Source organism: Urocampus carinirostris, chromosome 1, assembly GCF_059441175.1.
Source record: "Urocampus carinirostris isolate Australia breed hairy pipefish chromosome 1, RoL_Ucar_1.0, whole genome shotgun sequence".
Taxonomy (NCBI): domain Eukaryota; kingdom Metazoa; phylum Chordata; class Actinopteri; order Syngnathiformes; family Syngnathidae; genus Urocampus; species Urocampus carinirostris.
The window spans coordinates 15,767,202-15,790,575 of NC_142349.1; the positions used below are offsets into that span (position 1 = coordinate 15,767,202).

The 23,374-nt window shown below is 38.1% G+C and overlaps 1 protein-coding gene across 9 annotated transcripts in view; it reads right to left on the bottom strand.

The window, feature by feature from the left end:
* adgrl1a (adhesion G protein-coupled receptor L1a) overlaps positions 1-23,374 on the bottom strand; it is a 278,192-nt gene that overhangs the window by 171,180 nt on the left and 83,638 nt on the right. Inside the window, exon 1 of one of the 9 annotated variants that reach the window (XM_088328427.1) lies at positions 12,042-12,131. The exons of the other annotated variants lie outside the window; for them this stretch is intronic. The gene's annotated coding sequence lies outside the window, so the exon portion shown is untranslated. Of the gene's footprint in view, positions 1-12,041; positions 12,132-23,374 lie in introns of those variants that run through there. 9 annotated transcript variants of the gene reach the window in all.

The window sequence follows — 23,374 nt, forward strand, 5'->3', positions numbered from 1 at the left end:
GCTAAAATATCTAACAGATTAACTCATCGAGTTAGACAGACAGAACCAAACCATGCATAAAAAAAAAAAAACATTGAAAGACCATCTAAAACCAATTTATTATTCATTGTTGGTAACTGATCAGACAAGTATTGCACCGTAATAAAATCAACCAAAAAGGTAATGGTTAAAGTAAACCATGTGACTGTCCACTTATGAACAATTCAGCAACAACTACGAAGTCAATATATGAACCTGACCCGAAAACGACGGACTGATTTAGGCTGGTTATCATTAGTGTGTGTTGACTCCTAATCCCTGCAAGACCTCATATAAGACAAATCACAATTAGTGTTAGGAACTTGCAGTGTTTGGTATGCAGCCACAACACCAGCAACACACCAAACCAATATAATTCACTCCTGAGCCAAAATGGATGTCCACCCACCCCCATAAAATAATTCTGAATGATTATTCACCAAGAAAAACAGTTCAAAAAGAAAGCTGGTCCAAAATGGCTTATGTAAATATTCAGCAGCTGCTGCTCATTATCTCCCGGAGACACTCCCGAGTCATGCAGGGACAATCCAACATGTTGAAAACAATTTGGGCGTCTTTAACGCCCTGTGCGCCTGAGGATAGTACACACCGGAATACAAGTATGTACGTTTATCTTTTCACTTTTAGCACTCACTTGATGCATTTTGAGGTGCGCAGTTTTCAACTCTACTCAAAATTGTCTAGGTCACTTGTGTTCAGATCATGTAACGATTTAAGACGGTGACTACCATAGAGTCAGTTAGCGATTACGAAACCTAGCACATGTTTAAGAAGAACACGAATGCCGGCTACATTTTTATACCTCCCAAAAATACTGTAAACCCTATCATGGAGAGTAGGGCCAGATGTGGGAAGTCGTGTTGTTGTCATCAGTAATTGCATCAGTATCAGTATTACCTTCATTACAAGGTTGTACAACATAGCACCATGAGTAAATGGTGTGATGATAAGATCAAATCAATATGATCCTATTATCCAGGTTCGATTCCCGTTGCATCTAATCCTGATCAAATGTGGACAGTGATTCTTCTGATCAATCTAAGTTACAGTAAAAACATGGTTGAGTGCGCACTTTTGAGTTTTTTGGGGTGAACGTTTTTTTTATTATTCACTAATAAACACAATATAAGGAAAAAACCAAGGCTTTATTTTTCGTTCTGTGCGACCCGGTACCAAATGAACCACGGTCCGGTACCTGTCAGTGTCCCCGTGGTTGCAGACCATTGAATTAACTGAATGATGTGCAACACACTAAACACAAAAAAACATGATCAACTTTCTGAGCAATCAATCCACCGACTATGAACGTGATTATCCATCTACTAAGAGACTACATGCCTTTTATTTTAAGATGGATTTGATGATTTCATGTAGTTTGGAACAAGCTGGCAGATGCTCATGTTGACGCCATCTTTTCATCTTTTTTGGCTTTCTCTCCTTCTATTCTTTAACGCACCCCTCCTCGTGCTGACCTTCTCTGATATTTACCCATCTCCCCGGTGGCACTGTCCAGCCCAAAGCTGCGACCTGCTGGGCGCAAGTTGTGTAGAGTTGAGTGTGCCGGGTGCGACCGCCGGCGTTAAAGGGGCGAACGACAAAAATGTTGATGTAAATGTTCTTGGGTTGTGGCTTCAAATCCTGTGTTTTTGTGTGAAATGACCAGAAGCTTAGAGAAAAGGACAGGCCCGGAGGGAGGAAAGACAAAAGGAAAACAAGAGTAAGGAGACAGTAATAACTCATAATGGATGCAGTGCCCCGCCTCTCTGCAATTTAACACTCGGAACCTTGCTGCCTCCTGCTGCGCTCCGACCCCTTGTTTCTTTCTTTCTCTTAAACCTTTGAGCTTTTAATAATAAAAATCAGTCTTTTCTCCCCCGAAGTTCTCCTCTCATCCCTTCTTCAGTTTGTACCTTTGGACTCTTCTGAGCTTTCCTGAGGCTTCAGCAGATGAGGGGAGCAAGGAGGGAGGTCATAATGAAAGTGGTGGGTGGGGGGAGGAAAAAAGATCGGGCTGGGAAAATGGGTTCTATTTTGTGACCCAAAAAAGGAACGCGAGCAAGGTGCACATTTAATGTGGTTGGAAGGAATGATGGATTAAAGGAAACAATGCCATGACAAGTAAACAAGGGAAAGGAGGCCACGGAAGCAAGAACAGTTAATGGCAAACACAACAAATGAAGGAAGGAAGTCATTCTGGAGGGATACATAAACCATGAGAGTATTTTTCTCTAAAATGGACAACCGCTTTTTGTAAAAGCAAGCAAAATGGCCGATAAAAGATTGGATTTGGCTGCTTTGAGTGCACAGTTGTTGGGAGTTGCAGTACCAAGTATGGACAATAGAGACCCCACAAAAGCAGACTACCTAAAAGAAAATATTTATCAATGTATTTATTGAGGGTGCCTTGATATGAAACCCAGCTGAAGACATTTAAGGAGGCCTAAAGTACAACTGTGTACATTTTCAAGATTATTTGTGGTATAAAAAATAAATCTTGTATATAAAAACAATAAAAAATGACTTGAGTTGATATTGTTTTAAAATGAATAGAAAATAACAACACCATACAGCAATATCTAGCGCTCAAACAACATACACTACCCCTATAAAATTAAAAAAGTGTATTTCAAAGAAAAAAAGAGTACCCCCTCCATTCCACCAAACAATCCTCTACAGAAATTAAACACTCATTTTTAGATTTGATTCAAGCATTTTCTTATAAAAGATAAACCTGTACTCAAAGGTGATCTGAAAAGTCATAATTATAATAAATCAATAATTGTTGGAACAAGACTTAAACGTCTTGCAAGTAAAATTAGATGAAAAGCAGTCAGTAATGAGTAAGTTAGCAGAATATGCTATATTTTTATAAGGCCGTTGTGCAGCAACTGCAAAGAACAATGGATCAATACTGGCTTACGTTTTTTGCAAATGAAAGCAGGACAAACGTGATTCATAAAACTGAGCATAAGGGAATAATAAGCTAAGCTTTTTTTTCCAACATCTGTTATGCGATAATCCCTTATTTTTCACTGAGGTTGAATTCCAGAAATGTCCCGTTATCGTCAAAAACCCAGGAAGTAGAAACATTTATTAATTCATTCTTTCGTTTATTACTAAAAAAACAAACCCATTTCACAAGCTTAAGTATGTGTTTGGTAAATTAAGAGTACTGTATGTTATACATCTTTTTTTATTACAAATAACTTCTGTACTGTCAAACATATTTTAAAAATAATCTTGCCATTTTATAGCACAACTGTGTGATTATGGTTGAGATGTACTGATTAAGGATATGATCCACTTTACTTTACATGATACTTTGCCGCCATCATGTGAACGTTATGGAAAAATGGATATAACTTCTAACTCATGCCTCAACCATATTTTTTCATATTTTTGAAAATGTGCAAGGGAGCCATCACAGCGCCAAAGACCCATATTTGGCTCCAGATCATGTTTAGAGGCTGTAGAGTGCGTCTTTGTTGGTATTGGAAAGCATATTTTTTCTGCCTTTTGCTGCTTTTGTGGGTCCAGAGCATTTTGTTGCCATGATGGTATTTAGAAACACTTGAAAAAAACAAGATTTGCGGATTCATAATGACGGCTCATCAAGCTTCTTTACGTATGTGTACAACTCAGATAGACAAGCAGAAAATGGGCAAGTCAACTGCTTAGCCAATCAGAATAGGTAGCAAAATCGCGATACATCATGAGAAAGCTGTACTGCAAAAAAGATAATAACCAAAAAATGTTGGCAATATTTCCCTGCAACTGAAATTCAGTGAGTCAGCCCACGTGTCGCTCTATCTGCGACAATTTCCGACGGCATGCGATGTGACCAGCCAGAGGCCACGCTTCGACCTTTTGCGCCAAAGCGCTTGTGCCTTTTTTTTTAATAGAGCAGAAAACTTGGCGTCCCCGCAAGATGGGAGTTGGGGGAGCGATTTCACGCCGCCATTGCTAACGTCAGGAGACACAAAGCGTCCGTGTCGACGGCCTCTGTGTGAAGACGGCGGCCGGCGTTATCTTCTATCCGGCGTTGTCTGCCGCTATTCATTTGCGGGCGGCCTTGATCCAAAGCAAATAGCCTCATTATCCTCTTCCGCTGGATCATTTCGATAATCACCACAATCATTAAGATCAGTTTGCTTTCCATCCAGAACAGGGTGTCTTCTTAATGCAGGGTGGCTGACAGGAACTATTTTTCCATCACACAGAAAGAAAAAGCTTTTCGGAACATTACCCAATCTGAATGGTAAAAGAGCGCAGACAAAGAGCTTGCATGGATGGGTTTTGCTGAACAATCGAAAAAAGCTGGTAGAGTTCTGCTTCAATTTCTGTAACGGATACTCAGCAGTGGCAAAACTCAAAATGGGCAAAATAAAGACTTTAAACTTTGGCGTAGCTTCTTTTATTCTCAAACCAGCCTGGTAGAATAATTGGAGACATTGTTCACATTGGATTTTTGCTCGACAATGCCGGCCAACGAACAGCTAAATCCAGAAACTCTGGATTAATTGTTAACAAAATTGTACTTTTGACAATACACTATGAGGCATGAAAACGGGTCAGGACATAAAAAGTTAAGACAGTTGTAGAGGAAATACCATATTTATTCATGTATATCACGTAACCCTATTTTTTTTTTTTTTTTTATAAAAATTCGTATAAAAGTTTGTTTGATTTTTCTCTTATTCCAAGCTAGGCATTGAAAGTCACAAATTATTCAAATCATTTATTGACAACTATTAACACATTACTCACATAAAAATGTACAATGTAATTATTTTATGGCCTTCAAAGTCTGATTAATTAAAGAGTTGTTTTATTCGTCGTGCTGTTTTGTGGACGACATTCGATAACGAGATAAAATCTAATGTGTGTTACACGAGAATAAATACATTGATTTCATTTTAAATGCATCACTTCAAACACCTGATTCACTCTGGAAAATCTCACAATACACCAACTCCAGTTGAACACAATTTACTTAGGTGACGCGTTGACTACAAAACTGTGAATTTCTCCTAAAGGTGAGAGATTATCATGCCCGCACTATATCAACTAATACTGACCACAACAGAGTGAGCAAGACGTTGGGCACCTGAGGCTGCATTAAAAAGACTCAAACAACCTGAAGAGGGATTGGCACCGCCAGGCTGTATTTACCCAAGACACACCACAGGAAGTAGTACACCAACAACCCATGCAGTTAAGACATTTGTGAACTGGTAACAATTAAAAAAAAGATACTATGACAAGAACATATAACATAATTCAATCATTTTGATATATCTCATTGATAGAGTTTTCCCAATTTTCAAAAAAATCTCTCATCTCAAAAACCAATTGTCCAAATATGGGTCAAGCTTGTTTTGGGACATTCACATATTGATAATAATGATGATCATCTGGTTAAAACATTTTCTTCTTGTGAGATTCAACCGAGAAATAAACTCCTTACACATATATTGAGTGTGTTTTTAGTCGTACCTAATTCCCCAAAGTTGAATGGATTTTGAAGTAGTCTGTCCATACCTGTCACCTATTTTTGTGCTAAGTAATTAATAACAACATCTTTGTAAAGACAGCACGGCGGCGCAGTGGTTAGCGCTTGTGCGGCACAGTTCATGTCATGGGAACCTGTCGTGGGTTCAAATCCAGCTCCAGACTTCCTGTGCGGAGTTTGTATGTTCTCCCCCGTGCCGGTTTCCTCCCACGTTCCAAAAACATGCATTTCAGGTGAATTGGCCGGTCCAAATTGTCCCTAGGTGTGAATGAGCGAGTGAGTTGTCTGTCCCCGTGTGCCCTGCGATTGGCTGGCAACCAGTTCAGGGTGTCCCCTGCCCACTGCCCGGAGATGGCTGGGATGGGCTCCAGCCCCCCGCGACCCTAATGAGGATAAGCGGTACGGCTGATGTGATGAGATGAGATCTTTGTAAAGATTGCTCTTTTTTACACAAAAAAAATTGAAAACTGTATTGGCATACACGTTGGGCTTTCGAAATCATCAAACATCAACACTCCAATCCTTCTCAGACATAAATAACAGTATTTTAACAACACAAATTACAGTTTGTAAAATTAGATTTTATTCCCACAACAATCTGAATAATGGATTATTATCTAATATCTTTTGTTCAAAGTTCTGTTATTGTAAAGTAAGCTACTTTTAGTTCTTGTTTATTTCTCAGACTCCTATGTTACAAATTAACTTGCTATGAAATTAACCTGTTTTTCTATTTTAATACACAAGTAATCATTCAATCACACACATAGTCTAATTCAAAAATCCACAGATTTCAGTCTTTTTCCATTGTATGTAATGTAATGCACATGCGTGACTATTCAATAAATACGCGCTACTGAACCGGAAGTGCTCAGAGAGATTCGGACAACCAAAGGGACCACGTTGGCGGATCTCTCTCCTACTGCAGTAGTGCTTTTAAACGTTATTTCCTGCCTCTGCCTGAATTCCTTGGTCAGCCCTGGGTTTATATATTTTTAAACTCAACATTTTTGGTGCCGAAAGCCAGGGATTGGTTTGTTTTCTGGGTGGATGGTCGTGGCTTGAGGAGACGCACATGCGGCCGTGAATTGAAACACGCTTGGAACAAAGAAACAAAATGGCCGCGCCTTCTTCATTTTAAAGGACCTCCTCATCTGGCTCCGGCCGTCAGCCCACATGACACCTTTCACCGAACCAGGCTGGCCTCGGCATTCAGGTATAGTGCATTTATTAAAATACAATTATAATAACATTAAGAGAAGCTATTTAAAGTAAAACAGCAGTAACGACAGGGGGCGGTAGTGGGTGAGACAGAGCGCGCCAAAGGGCAAGTGACCCAACAGAAAAAATTCCTAGGAAACATATTATCCGTTCACCCAAGAAAGTACGAATAAAAGAATGAGAGGTACTTTAATTTACGTTACAAATTAACTTGCTATTAATTTACCAGTTTTTCTATTTTAATACACAAGTAATCATTCACACACACACACACAAACATAGTCTCATTCAAAAATCCACGCATTTCAGTCTTTTTCCAGTGTATGTAATGTAATGCGCATGCGTGACTCCATTGTATGTACTGCGCATGCCTGACTTTTCAATATATTTCGCGCTACTGAAACGGAAGTGGTCAGAGATGGTGTTTAAAAATGTTAACACCACAGCAGTAACTATCTAAAAATCTAGATTTATCGAGATTAAATGTTTTTTTTTGATAACAGTTTTTTTCTATATCAAAATGTTTTTAAATAAAAATGTTAATTTTAACTTGGACAACTGCATTATATGTTACTGAAACAATGGAATTGTATATAAAATATGCTGAATGATATGACATAATTTATATTGATAATGAAAAATCTGGACGCAATGAAGAAATTAACAACATAAACAAAATAATGCTCTGTGACAGTGGTGTACTATTGCAAGGCTAGGTTTTTTTATGTAAACACTAATCACTCTGCATAATTGACTTTTCAGGGTTTCACTACTTCACAGATATTCAGGGTGCAATGTGTTCTAAACAGTCTCCTCACTTATTGTTATTTGACGGTAGAGTAATTATTGGTTTTATTTTTTTAAATTAAACCCTTAAACAATTTTTTGAGCCTCAAAAATGTTTTTTTTCAGTGCATAGTAGAGGATTTAATGTATAATCATAAAAAAGGTTTCTAGAACTGAACTTGCGCTATAAATGCATTCCTTTTCTTCCTTTTCTCATCTAAGTGCCTCACCGTTAACAGGGCAAATATAAGACAAAAAAAGAGTTATAGCCTACAACTTTGTCAAAGACAAATATATGGAACCTTTTCTTTGCTGTGTACATCATTGTCATGATTGAAAAGAACTCTGTAGGAAATTTGCTTTTGAGAGGGTAGGCAAATGGAACATCCTTTCATGTAATTCTTCATTATTATAATAAAAAATGTCTTTACCGCAGTTGTTTATCTTGGTGTTTGTATTCCTTTCCCTCCCGTACACTTTTGAAGGCTTTTCCAATTGCATGCGCGTACGTCATTCAGACTCAGTGTTTAAAAAATTGCGACCTTAAACATGAATAAAAGGCATTTTTTTATTTACTTTTCAACGACATTGCTTGAGTGCACCTGCCCTTGTGCGCTGCTGTGCTTGCATCCGATGTCCGCAAGCTGTATGGCCCCAGTATGAGCACTTCTGCAGCTCCTTTTTCTTTCTTTTTTTTTTTAATTCCCGATGTATAAATTCAGTTTCAAGGCGCCAGCAGCCTGTAGCGACAGGGACACGTTGCTACAGACGTGCCACTTTAGGGAAAGCTTCAGTTTTTGACTAGACTTGGCGTTATATTAATCGCATCATGTTGTGTGTTGCATGATTAGTCTCACTATAATGTGCACAACTAAGCTCGAATCTATCTATCTATACACACACACGCATTGTATATATTTATTTTGGTCGGCAACAATTATCGACTGATCAATCATTGCCTTAATATATACCAAAAGTGTATAAAGAGCCCAATGTTTATAAACACAGTAGCTCTTACTGTAATCTCAATTCCAAGTGCCTTATAGTCCAGTATGATAAATATTTGACAGTTTGGAAGGTACACCTTATAAACTGGTGCACATTATAGTGAAAATAATACTGCATTAAAGCAAGTATATCAAGGCAAGGCCCATGGGCCAGACAATGCACCTGAGAATGTATTGTTGGGCCGCTGAGATGATTTTGACTCATTTTTGTATTCTAAACCAAGAATCGTTGTACATTTGCTTTAATGTACGTTACTTATCCCTGCGCTTCATTTTATTGTAGTTTAGTGAATGACTGAGCATTGCTTATTTTCTTATTTCAAGAACATTTGTCTTTAATGCCTGTGGAAATAAAAAAAAAAAAAGAAAATACTGCTTTCTTGATCATCTTGGAATATATTTGTTAGCTTTTCAGTCAGTTAAATTTGGTTCACCAGACTGTATGTGTCTTTTAAACATCTTCAACATTCGATAAGGCTGGCCCTGGGCTTGTTGCCTACTTTTTTTATTTTCAATCCAATTTAGTAGATTTGTAAGAAAGTTTTAGTCAGGATTGAGGGGAGAAATATATGTTGTAGAATATGGAAACAGAATAGAAGACAAAATTACGATTCAATCGTACTCGGGCAGTGTTTGGTACACTTGGAAACAAAATAATTTAAAAATGTGTTGTTGCAACTCTTCACTGCTGCTGAGTTCAGTTTCACTTTCACAACTGAGCGGCCAAGTGAAGGGGTGCCAAAGACATGGTGCACACAAAGCCCACTGGCATCTTAACACATTTCCAGACGAGGGCCATCAACCAGCGCATGCAGACCGCAGGGATGCAAAGTGGCAAGCGTCGCTAAATGTGCAAATACATTTCTTCATAAAAAAATTGACAGATGAGTCCAACGGACACATTGCCTCTGAATTTTCCATTTCCTGTGTTTATGCCTGTGATGACATAAAGAGCGGCGGAAGGGGAGGCAATGATTTGCCTCCTAGCAACAAGCAAGTAAATGACACAATCACGTCTCACTTACAGATCAGAGCCATGCCGCATGCAACGTCTGTAATCACGTAAAAAAATATCTTACAACTTGGACGCAAATTGTTATATATCAGGGAGAAGACACAATGTTCGTTTTTATTTCAGACTTGGCGTGGCCTGGGTCACCAGGATTAGCGCAGTTTGATGGCACTGCTGAGAATAACAAAAAAAGGTACACGTCGCCAGGGGGGTTCTAATTTTGTCTGTGACTCATTGGTGTTGAAACTTTGTCACAATTGCTATTTCCCACAACCCCCAAGACTACAGGGAGCAATACAAGGAGGTAGCGCAGTGAAAACAGAAGAAAGCATTATAATTACACCTTCACCCTAATAAAACTAATTGATTTCTTCAATGAATAAAATGGGGGGACTGATGTGGTAAATCACCATTTCCTCTCAACCCCCCGATCTTTAAGCTTGAGGCCGTCCGAGTGTCGGCTGTCAACAAATTGAAGTCTGACGGCCGATTTGATTTAATGGTTTCATAAACTTTGCCAGCAAAATCCAATTATCAACGGCCTTTATAAGTTTGAAAGCAGGCGGCAGTTAGCAGAATAATAAAAGTTATTCTGTCCTTCCACTTTTAAAAAGCTGTGTGGCATGATGATACAAGAATTTATTAAGACAACACAGAAAAGTTTGAACAACATCATGACTATGCTATCCTCCCTAATTTCTCATGAAAACAGAATTATCAAAACAATGGTTTCTTTTTAATTTTATAAAAGTATTTCTTTTCGTTGGGTTAAGCTCCAGAAAAATTAACAAGTGGACCAAAATATAACCGTAATCAAAAGACTACGCATTTCAGGTTTGAATCTGGCTCATTTGCTGCAGTGGAATATCTCATTGAAAGCATATATGGAAAAGAGTTAACCGTTTATTTGTATATCATTTTTATTTTTATTTTCATTTGCTTTTAATCTATCCATCGATCCATTATTGAAAAAAAAAAGTTTCTCAACCAAATTAGTTTGGATTGGCATCAGCATAAGTCTTTAATCTATAACAGTGATTATACTATAACTCAGACACACCACAATAGCGAAATGATTAGTTTATTGTAAAAGAGGAAGAATCAAAAGAGACAAAGTTGTACCCTTCAACTTAAAAGTAAAAAAAAAAAACTTGTGTACACCATTGTGTACCTCTCGCGTCCTTTCAAAGCCTCCATCTGTACAGTGGACAGCTGCAGTACAAAGCCTGAATCAATACTACCGCATAGAATAGAATATGATAGCATCTTGTATAAACCGACCCCGCCACCCCCACCTTTCTCTTATCTTCCATTCGGGGCGTATCTCTAATCTCCCTAATCCTTTTGGGTGACGCTATCGCTAGCAGAGGCAACATAATAGCATTAGGTATCATTCCTTCAAAACAAACCGATTCTATTACATTTGCATCGACACACTGTGGCGGTGAGAACCGATAGTCGAGATGGATAGCATGATGGATATCGCCGGTTGCCTGGCATGTTCTAGGGGGGTCAGACCATCCTAACACGTCTCCATTTTACTCATGTGCTAGTCAAGGCTGGATCCATGGTGTGCGTTGTTTATCTAATGACACCATTGAGCTGGGTGCTGTGCAGATGGAACATCAGCGCTACTGTAATGGCCCATGTACGAGGGTCCCTGTGTTAGATTACGAAGTAAGGATAGGCCGCGGCGTTGACTGGGAATATAAGACTCCCTGCGAGGCAAATATATCGCAGCATAGTAAGATGTCACAGGAAGCAGTCAGGGAAAGACCAGGCTGACTTGACTGAATGCGGCATACCGAGTAGGAAGAGTTCATCATTCAATACTATGTGTGGAACCAACACACTACGCGGTCAACTTCAGTTTTTAAGACATACTTGCATTTTGTTTTTCTATAATTTGACAGTCAGTGAAGTTCACTGTTAAGCTAAACACTAAACAATCGAAAATAAACCGTGAATTTCAAATAACCACATAGATTTGTTCCTTGATACTTACTATTAATGGCAATTGCCATAGTCAGGCACAAAGCATTGGACTTAATCTACTGAGATCTTTTTTTTTTTCGATTGTAACCTCTTATAATTGAAAAACAACTAGAGCAACTATAAACTTAAATAGACACTCAGTATAAGGTCAAAAGACACTAATAGATTTTGAACTTGCAAGAAGGGCCAGGAGAAAGGCTCTCAGATAAAAAGAATGCATTCCCTTCCAAAAGCTCTATTACGAGCCCCCACTTCAATAAATCTTCAAGGTTACAAAAAAAACAGATTAGCCCTGAAGGGTGTGGATTTCAAAGAACGGCAACATGATTGGCCGATAAGCGACAATTCAAAACAACAAACAACAATGAGATCGAATAAGAAACCGTTATCCCCTGAACATCATTTGCACTTGTCCAATAGTAATACACGTATCAGCAACACATGAGGAAGAGAATAAAACAACACTCACCGAAATATTTTCTTTTTCCTCTGCAAGGAACGACTGATATTGGTTTAAAATGTATTTCAACCACTCCTAGACAGCTTGTGTCTTCCTGCACTGAAGGAAAGAGATTGAAAATTAATCATGTAATTATTTTTTATGGACCATTTGTGGCACTATAAGGCGCAGCGGATTATAAGGCACACCCCCTAAAATAGTCTTTTGAAATATTTTAATATTTTTTATTTTCATATGTATGGTGCACCAGGCTATAAGAAAGTTGAAATAAAAACACAGTAAGTAGGATTTTTTTATGTACTGTCTTGATTGATTGATTGGTTGGAATATATCACTGATCACAATTGCATAATGTTGCATGCAATAGGAATCAAACTCGAATTGGGAAGGAATCCCGTTTTAACTATTATTAACACATTCCATTTTAACGTTTTCATTGTTAACCAACAGTTGAACATGCAAATTTATGTTTATATATATGTATATATATATATATATATATATATATATATATATATATATATATATATATATATATATATATATATATATATATATATATATATATATATATATATATATATATATATATATATATATATATATATATATATATATATATATATATATATATATATATATATATATTTATATATTTATATGCTGCCCCAATGGGGAATATAATACGTGCTGGCTATCCGACAGGAACATGAGAAAACGAGAAGCTGACCTGGGGAAAAAAAAGGCAGACTTTAATGGACGTGCGCTTTAAGGAAATGTAAATGAGACGAGGGAATGTGCAGTGCTGCGCCAGGATATCAAACAGGACGGGTGAGGTTGTCAAAAAGGTAAACACAAAAGGGAAAGAGGAAGCGATGAAAGTCCGCTTACTTTATTCAAAAGATTGAGGAGAACACATTTACATATATACACACTCACACGTACACACTCACGCAAACAAGCGCACAAAATCGACAACTAATAAGTCACTTTGTAAAATTAAGAAATGACATTCAGTAACTGCCGTATACATTGCCGTCTTTTAATAACCTGTGAAGCCCTTTGAGACTCTTTGTGATTAAGGGCTATACAAATAAAAATGACTTGACTTGACTTGACTTTACTTGACTGGACTTGACTTGACTTAATGCAGAAACTTCGCATTGCACACAGGAGCATACAATGGAAATGAAACATCAAGGTACTGTTACTATTCCACACATGGATGTGTTTGTCTTTAAACATATGGGATTGCATATTTAATCCTTAAATATATAATTGTTGCATAAAAATCTGATTTCTAACAATGACATGAAGAGATGCGTGCCAAATACGTTACACTGCACTACATTAATTGTAGTTTAAGCTTGAATTAAAGCTCATTTACAATGTGAACTCTCGCCACATTCTATTAACCTTTGCAAATTATTTAAAAGAATGGTCTAAGCCAGCTATCCAAAGTGATTATGGAGCATGAAGTGTTAAATTTCTGGGCAAATCAAAGCTTAATAATTGGTCAAAAAATTGGTTTATTTGGCAAAATAGAATAAAACCGCTTATAAATTATGCACCACTTACAATTAGGGCCGCAACAACAAATCTGTAAAATCGTTTTCAATCATTTATTAAAAGTGTTGGCTACTAATGTTATCATCAATTTGTAAACTGATCGATTTATAACCCCCCAGGCACCTTTAATACATGAAAAACAAGTGCATTGAATTTTGTTGTGAAGTTGATGGTTTTAGTACCACCTTTGTCAAGCAGAAGAGGCATTTCAAGACTGTTTTTTTTTTAATTTAAGTGTCTTCCATTCATCCATTATCTGCACCACTTATCCTCAGTAGGGTCGCGAGGGTGCTGAAGCCCATCCTAGCTGTCTTCGGCCAGTAGGCAGGGGACACCCTGAACCGGTTTCCAGCCAGTCGCAGGGAACATAGAGACACTCAATTAGACTGATTTTTAGCGATATCGTTCTATTTTGTCCCTTCAGGATGCCTCACTCGCTCATCCACACCTAGGGACAATTTGGACCGCCCAATTGACCTGACATGCATGTTTTTGGAATGTGGGAGGAAACCGGAATGCTCGGAGGAAACCCACGCAGGCACGAGGAGAACATGCAAACTCCACACGTTGAGGCTGCGGTAGCTGGACTTTAACCCTGAACCCCCACACTTTGGGGCTCCTAACGACCCAGTGGGGCTGCTAACCACCCAGTCTCTGCCCTTAAAGTATATTTTCTCATTCAAATAAATATGTTTTTACTGAGCATTGCATCAGTACAAAAAAGTTGGCATAAAACAGTCGAACGGTACAGAGTTAACAATTTTCAAAGTTAAAGAAAAATGTGTAGAAAAAAGAAAAATAAATAAAACAAATACATTGTTAAGAAAAATGTGATGATAACATGTTTAACTCAACACAGGGGATCAATTTTTGAGCACATTATCATTTGCACATTGGGAATGTTTGTTATATTTATAGAATAAACCCAAAAATCTAATTTGTTGACAAAGACTTAAAGAGTATAATTATTTACATTTTTTATATTTTTTGTGGATGAAAAAAATATGCTACACTCAAACCAAAATATATTGTTCTTTTTTTGTTTGTTGGTTTTGTATAAGTCCAGATGTAATTTAATTTTTGGATAAAGTGTGGGAAAAAAGCATCTTACATATTTTTAGGAGTGTAGAATACATTAATATACCCATCCGTCCATTATCTGTACCGCCTGTCCTCAGTAAGGTCATAGATACATTTGTGTATATTTTTGTTAATTATTTCAGTATTTGACAAAAACTTGGATTTTTCATTATTTTACATTATACATTTTGTTCTGTGACATTGCTTATGCCAAATTGTCTTCTCTGGAACACGCAGACACGTTGTCAGGTCTGGAGATAGCGTGTATATTCCGAGTCATGGTGGCAGTTGGTCAGATTGTTTTCTCTGTGCGTTCCCCGGCCTCCTTCGCCTCAGTCCTGTGATCTCTCATAGCGAGCGCCGACCTTGTCAGTGCTTATTACGTCTGCTGAGACAGGAGGTAGGCAACGTGGCCCATCAACGCTCGGCCCCGTGACGCCCCGCCGGGATGCGACCTCGTCGTTCCACCTGCTCTATCATACTAATGTCGGCTGCACCGCTGATATCATAGAGGTTGAAATGATAGACATGTACTCTCGTATGTCCAAGGTACTCGACTCTGTTTATATTTCTTTTCAAATGCAAAAACATTGTATCTCAATTTTTTATCCAATACAGGAAGTTCTAGGTCTATGTACACGAGTTCTGTTCCTACACCCACATCTTAGGACAAAGCTGTCTTGTGAATATTTTCGCTTTTGTTTTCCGGAATTATTGTTATCTTATCTTTCTCTTTTAAGTCTTTATCAAATGTTTCTCATGGAAAGGGTTGCAGCTGACGACTATTTTGATCTATTGAAAAGATTTGTCGAATAATCGGAGGATGATCGTTTCCGTCTTATATGTAGCATAAAGTTGATTGACTTATTTGAAAAATGATAGACGCAAGAAAAATGGGTACAGTAAAAGATATATCTTTTGTTGCAGATACTGCAGATTTGGACATAAATCAAATTAAAATGCAAACCTCTTTAAAACCACTGAGGCACCGTGCTTGGTCAGTAAAGACATAAATCCACAAATAATCCTCTGTCATGCATGTAAATGCATGTATCCCTGTAAACCAAGAAGATGCACATCAGCAGCACTATAAGAGTAAATAAAACAAAGATATGTCCATTTTCAGAAGTAGATTCAGTGGCCAACCTCAAAGTATGGAATAAAAGTACTAAACAATTATCAACAATTTGAAATTAAACAGTTTTAACAGCTGCTGTTTGTTTTTTGGACTGCATGAATCGGATATATTTGAACATATTTGAATCGTTGTATTTTAATCAATGCGGACACCTGCCCTTACTCGAGGTTACCTGGCGTTCAGCTGGCCAGCCACTCTTAAAATCGCTTCCATGCACAAAAAGAAGAAGCCCTACAATTTTGTTGTACTTCAACTTTATTGTCAAATATAGTACATGTACAAAATCCAGCACAAACATATTTACTTCCTTTTCCCTGCGTGAAAAATGCAAAAAAAATGTATGAGGCACCACGCAAATATCAAATAGGAGCAAGAACAAATAGCATCAAGTTATCTAAGCATATAAAGATATATAGGTTTCAAATTGAAAAATGTGCAAGTTATAGCCATGGTATTGTATCCTTTTGAATAATGACCAGAGGTGGTAGTAACTAGTTATATTTACTTTGTTACATTTACTTGAGTACATTTGGGGATTTTTTTCTTTTATTGGAGTATTTTTAAATCCATCTTTCTATTAATTTTCTGTGCTGCTTATCCTCACTAGGGTCACGGGGTGTGCTGGGGCCCATCCCAGTTATCTTCGGGCAGTGGGCAGAGGGCACCCTGAAACGGTAGCCAGCCAGTTGCAGAGCACAAAGTGAGACAATTCACTCGCTCATTCACACCTAGCGACGGTTTGAACCGGCCAATTAACCTGAAATGCATGTCTTTGAAATATGGGAGTACTATAGCTGTAAATTTGTGAAGATGAAACTACACTTATTTATCTGCATTAGGCTATATTGAACCCGTTACTTAAGTAAGTACGTACATTCCTCCTTTGTTTGTTTTATTCTCCTCTACTTCTCTCCCCTCTCGTGTCCACTAAATGAAATGCTTTTCACTGACAATCGGTCTGTCCGAGCCCCTCACCTTTTAAGGAGCCGCGGAGGTAGCAAAATGGCATGTGTTTGGGTTTTTGTTTACTATACCTTTTAAGAGGTTGCTATTTATTTTTTTATAAATACATGTTGTGAATTAATTGCACTCTTTTTGTTGCTCAGATAAGGGTCGCATTGTGCACCTTTGTTGATGTTTTTTTCCAATCCTCAAAATCTAAATGACATTTAGCATTTCTTATTGCAATTATTTAATTACCGTATTTCCTGCACTATAAGGCGCACCTAAAAGCCTTTATTTTTTTCAAAAGCTGACCGTGCGCCTTTTAATACAGTGCGCCTTATATATGGATCAATATTAAGTCGCAAAGTCTTGCAACTAAAGCAAGCAGCCGCCGACTAGATTATCCCCCGAAGACAAAGTCGTCCGCGTTGTATGCTGGGATTTATATACCGGCGTTTCATTTCCTAACCAAAGTGTCAATCATCATTTGAATCAGTCACTATTGGCTAAAGTTATTCGGAGGTAAAGGGGGCGGATCCTTTTTATCATTTACAGGCTCGCATAGGCTAAAGAGGCCAAACAAAGCCTGCAATTGGCCGAAAAAGATGAATGTGAATCACACGTTGGTTGGGTTGCACTACGGCATAGAGGAAACATTTTTTAATATTCTGTATTTGTGAATATTTTACTCTCCTGGCTTTACTACACTCACTATTGTAAGGAGACCATGGTTACGTATCATTAATGAACGTGAAGGCTGCAAGAGAACTTAGGTGAGCTATGCGGATTTATATTCTCCCGGTATCTTGTTTTAGAACGATCTTGATGTTTCTGTGATGAGTCTATTTTTAAACTAAATTCAATTCAAAGTGTTTATTGTCATATGCACAGTAAAGAACCCCGTTTCCCTGCACAATAAAATTCTTACTTTGCTGTCCACACAGTGGCCAGCAAAAAATACAATGGAAACTAAGAAATGTTTGTTTGGTGACATCGTACGGACACCGCATCCGCACGTGTCTACGACACGTATTTGCTTCTTTGCAAGCTTTCGGGATGTTAAGGGGGTATTAAGTTTGACTGAACTATCTGACTGTTTTGTTGACATTCCCATTGTAGCGCCTTATAATCCGGTGCGCCTTATGTATGGAAAATATACGACCAAAAACTATTTTATGGGGGTGCGCCCTATAACCCGGTGTGCATTATAGTGCGGAAAATACGGTACATCACTTTCCACAGGATGTGCTACATCTAAGTTTGTCATTTTGATTGATTAATAGAATAGAACACCTTCATTGTCATTACACAATGAAATTCAAAGCTGCCCCATATAGTGCACATACTGGATACACATAGAATTTAATAGTAGTAGTATTAAAAAAAGAAAAAGGAGAAGAAAAAGGCTGAAATAAATACACACAGGATGTGTTGTGTTCATTGTAAGCCATTTATTTATTTCTTGGGGCTTCAGATAAAGGTTTTTTTTTTTTTTTTTTTTTTACCACTATGTCTGTTTCATGTTCTTTAGTGACAGTAATTTTACCTGAGTAAAATTGTTGGTTACTCTACCCACCTCTGATAATGACGATAAAGAGTATTTGTTCAACTGCAATTCTGTTTTCTGTGTATTTATTTGCAGATCTTAAGTTGTTATTTGTTACAGTCGCATACTTTCCGTTAGTAAGGGCGTCATCTCAAGGTACGTTTGACCCTTTGGGGGCTTTTATGAAGGTGCAAGGCTACATCGCAGAAAAAGTTAACTTGACGATGGCCACAACTGTCTTTACTTGTCCTTAATACATTGAGTTATAACATTATACAATTGATATTATTTATTATGTGAAGTTGCAAAGTGAATTAAGCAATAGCTCCAGCATCTTCGACAAGTGCTAGGTTATCCCTAATGGAGCTGTAAATCCTTCGCTCTAAAGCGAGAGTCCTGTTCTTCCTCTATGTTTGAGTTAAGCGGAATGATTGACAGACTGATGCCAATTAGTTGTGTGTGCAGCTTGTGAGTTTTCCTTGACCTGTGTGGTTAGCGATTGAGCTAACTCAAGCTAACATAATTTGTGGTGTTCTCAACATCGTTCATTGAACAAACCTGCAGGCTGTTGAACTGACCGTCAAAGGCTGAACTCAGCCGATCACAGATCATTAAACTGGTCTGTATCTTCAAAAACTATTTCAGATCATCGCTTTGGGGGACGGGCGATTAAAAGAACGCAGAAAGACTTAGCTAATGCAACTGGAGGCAGATGGGTAACGGGAGATTATAGAAGAGCTTCTAAATATCAAAAATGCTATTCCAGAAAGGATAAATAGAATTTTGAGAAATCTATAGCTGTCACAGTTACCATGGCGCCCAATTGGTCCCCGCCGTGTGGCGCCAGGTTCTTTCACGGTTGCCATGGTGCCCAATTGGTCCCCACCATGTCGCGCTAGGTTCTGTCACGGTTGCCACGGCGCACAATTGGCCCCGCCCATGGTCACCAGCTGAAACACGTTGACAGGTTGATCCCTACTTAAACGCTGTTTGTGCGTCACTTGGTGTCGGAGCATCTGCAAAACTCCTGCTAGACTCTGTTGTGACGTCAAGCCCTGTGAATCCCCGTTTTTGCCTGTGTTTTTGCTTCAGTTTTGCCAAGTCCTGTGAATCCTCGTTTTTGTCTGTTTTTTGCTAGGTTGAAATTGCTTCTTAGAGACAATGTTCTCATTTGAACTACAAGCAACAAAGTAGGAACCATTAATAACCTTATTGTACAACATATATATAGATATAACTGTTTCATATTTATAACAAGTAACAGATTTCGTGATTAAAATAAAAATAGTGATGGACAACCGGTTTACCAAAGCACTTCCGACATTGATATCTTCTGATCAACGATGTCAGAGTTAAGTCCTGCAGGCTAAATCCAGCCCACAAGAAGGTTTTCCACGGCACATAAGATAATCTTGATCAACTTTGTATTGTACACCAATAAGTTGTTTTTTTTTCCACCCCAGGGCCATCACCACCCTAAACAAGCGCAGAAAGGTTTGAAAACATATCTTGCCACTTATTTTGTTTTATTGTGTCTTCCTTATTGCTGCTAAATGTTATTGGACGAAACGGTGAAATTGTATTTGATATCATTCTATTCATTGTAATATTGTTACTATGCACTATTCTTTTCATTCAGAAACATTATGACTTAGGCAAGTCTCTAAGCACATTTGTTATGCCTTTTATCTTAATAGTCTTTTGTCTTTCTTACTCTTTAAAGTATTTTATTACATGTTTACCCTGGAGTACCATGACTAGTCTCATTGCATACTATTTTTAACAACGTTTTTGGATTTGTGGTATTTGAAAATTATGTTATATAGTTTGGTCGTTGTGGAAACATGGCAATGTGGGATGTAGACAAGACGGCAACATCGCATTGATTTTCCTTTTTATATTATGGGCTCATCCTGAAATTGCACCCGGTGTTTTGTGTAGTAAATTAGCAAACTAGAGTACAGAAGATGGAGCTCCAAGTCAGTGTTTTCTAAAGCCTAGGATCAAATTAGACATGGGTGCATATCAGTCTTCTTGTGTCGTCAGTGTTGACAGCTTCACAAATCAATGCAGCAAATGAATAATTCACTCAAGCCATGAGTGGTAAACAACAAGTGAGTGATAACTTACAAGACGGTGAACTACCACCGATTGCGTAATTATGGTAATGTTATGAAATTGAACTACTCCTTCTGCCTGGGTTGGATCACAATCGAGTGCATGTTCCACAACTGTGAGTGGCAGGCTCTAGATGCTACCTTTCTTAAACTCCCCGAGGGCAAAAGCACAAGGTGGAGAGGTTTTGTTTTGATCACTTGAGTTGCACACCCCTGGGATAGATTTTCACCAAACGGTGAACAAGATTTTGCAAAAACCACACACGCGACCCATTTTGTTGATACTTCCTTAATAGGTGCTGCCGAAGGGAGCACCTATTAAGGAAGTATCTGTTGAATTTGTTCTCCCAAGCCCCAGAATACAAATGGTTATGTCTCATCTTAGTCATTCTCTATGGACCATGAGAGAAAACGATCGTTTTGACATGTTTTTAATGTTTTGTTTGATGTTTTTGGTTGTTGTTTTCGTAACGTAAAAATCGAAATTTACAAGCATTAACTGTTCACGCAAGATGATGTAGGAAACGAACCAGTGGGGACAAAAAAAAACGTATACACCTTCCTTCGGCAGGAATGTCAAACAGTTCTCATGGGCCAGATTTTGCCCATTGGATGATATAATCCGCCCACCAAAATGTTCTAAGAATGTCAAAGAAAAGCTTTATGTCATTTATATTGGAAGTTTAGATTTTTTTTTTCATTAAATGCAAATACTCTCGTCAGCCGCCAGCAGGCAGTGTTGAGTTTGCATAGCGCGGTGAGTTGGCTCTGGTTTAATACTGCATTTACTCAACTTTTGAAAAAAACAAGTTAACATATTCAACGCCAAACATGAAAAAAGTTTTTTCAACATTAATTGTAAATAAATGCATTGTGTTTACAAATGGTCCCTGTCATCCCTGATTAAAAAATAATAGGTTACTAATGTGGGATGAATGATAACGCATAATATTGAAATACAAAGCCATAAATGTGAGTTGATATTTTTTTACTGATCCGGCCTGCCTGAAAACAGTATAGATCCGTCAGAGCCAAACTGAGTTTGACATCCCTGTTCTAGGGTGACACAGGGGTCACAGACGACTCTTTTGGTGAAATGAAATGAAATGACTCTTTTGGTATGTATAACTTGAACTGTGCATGGAATAGTCAGTACTTAGCTGACTATTAGGCATCCTGAAGGACAAAGTAGAATTCTACCGCTAAAAATCAGTCTAATTGACCTCTTAGAAAACACACCAACAAAATTCTGTTAAAATAATGTCCTGCCGGATTACTTCCATTAGAATTATACGTCAAAGATATACATTGCAATCTTTAAAGTAACAAGTAGCTAAAGTCTGATAATTGACTCATTTATTTTCCAAATGTTTGGGAAGTGGAAAGGGGACACCGTGGACCGGTTGCGAGCCAATCACGGAGCACACAGGAATAGACAAGCATTCACTCAATTTTTGACTCGCCATCAACCATGCATGTATTGGGGATGAGGGAGGAAACCAGTGCCCACACAAAATACAGAGAAAACATGCAAAAGCAGGGAGGCCTCTTAACTGTGAGGCAGACATGCTTGCCAGTGGACTACTGCACCTAATTTGATTACTTCAAAGATAACAGTTGTATGTTTAATTTGTCAAAAGCCGCACTTTCCAGAGAAAACTGTGTTCTGAATCACTGCATGTTAATGATTGGAAAAGCACATTCAAAGATTCATTTTCAGTATTACATTTCAGATGGAGTGTGTGAATTCACAATACAGTAAATTAAGCTCATGCAAAATGCTTGCTAGCTCCACAAAATGGTTTTATTATTATTGATTTTAGTTTGGCTACAGAATGAACAGTGTTATCACCTAGTTTTTTCATGTGAATTTTGTAACCAGAAGCCAATCATTCATCACTCGGTATTAAAACGTGTATCAATAGAGTTTAAAACCTTTGCAGATAAAGTGTGTTCACTTCTAACAGGCCAAGATCGAAGGTGATTAAATGAAATTGATTCATAACGTTTTAGTCACCTTTAGGAATGGCTCATAAACTTAAACTGTAACTGCTTGTGCATGTTTGCGTGTACAAAATGAACACATAACCGTGACTGGACTGGCACCCGTGCATGCGCACGCTCACATATGCGCACAGAGGAGCCCACAGGGGTGCCACATGTGATGTTGACCCACTTTAGATGTGTGGCACAAAGTGGAGCAGGGACCAGAACATAAAAAAGCGAGAGTGACATTTAAAAATAGGCTGGGGTTTCTTTGTATCCTTTCCGCTCCACGCTTACAATGAAAGTATCCATCTTTTGTGTCATTGAGAACGTCATCTCATTATTCTGTCACATCTTTAACCGGTCACTTTAGCAGCAGCCTAGCGAGGCAACCCATGGAATGTCACCTCAAGTTATTTGTCAGTTGTCAGTAATAAACTGATGGAGTCCTAGATACCTGACTCTGTATCCAGGGTTCGTACACCTTTTTCCTGGCTAAATTCAAGCATATTTTAAAGACTTTCACAGCTCATTTTCCAGGGTCCTCATGAAAAACCATTCAAGGTGAATTATGTTTATTGCAGAGCCACAAATATATCTGCAATTGACATATGCCGTATTTAATCTTTACTGTGCACTTATAAAAAGATGATTTTTAGATCTTTATTAAATTGCAAATATATATGTTTTTGAGGAAAAATGTCTCCCTAAATAGGTATTGGGTAAAAATGTTGCAGAAAGTTAATTACTGTAAGTTGCTACCGTAATTATTTGCATGGCCCTGAATGAATGTCCATAACTGATACCTTATCCTAAGACTAATTAATATTTCATAGTACCCCGTTTAGGTGCAGCATGCACCTGTCCTGTTGGGCGCAACCAGCAGGGGGCACTGATGCATCATAGGATAATGTCCTACACACTAATGCCAGCTGACTTTAATCACGAGGGGAGAAATGCA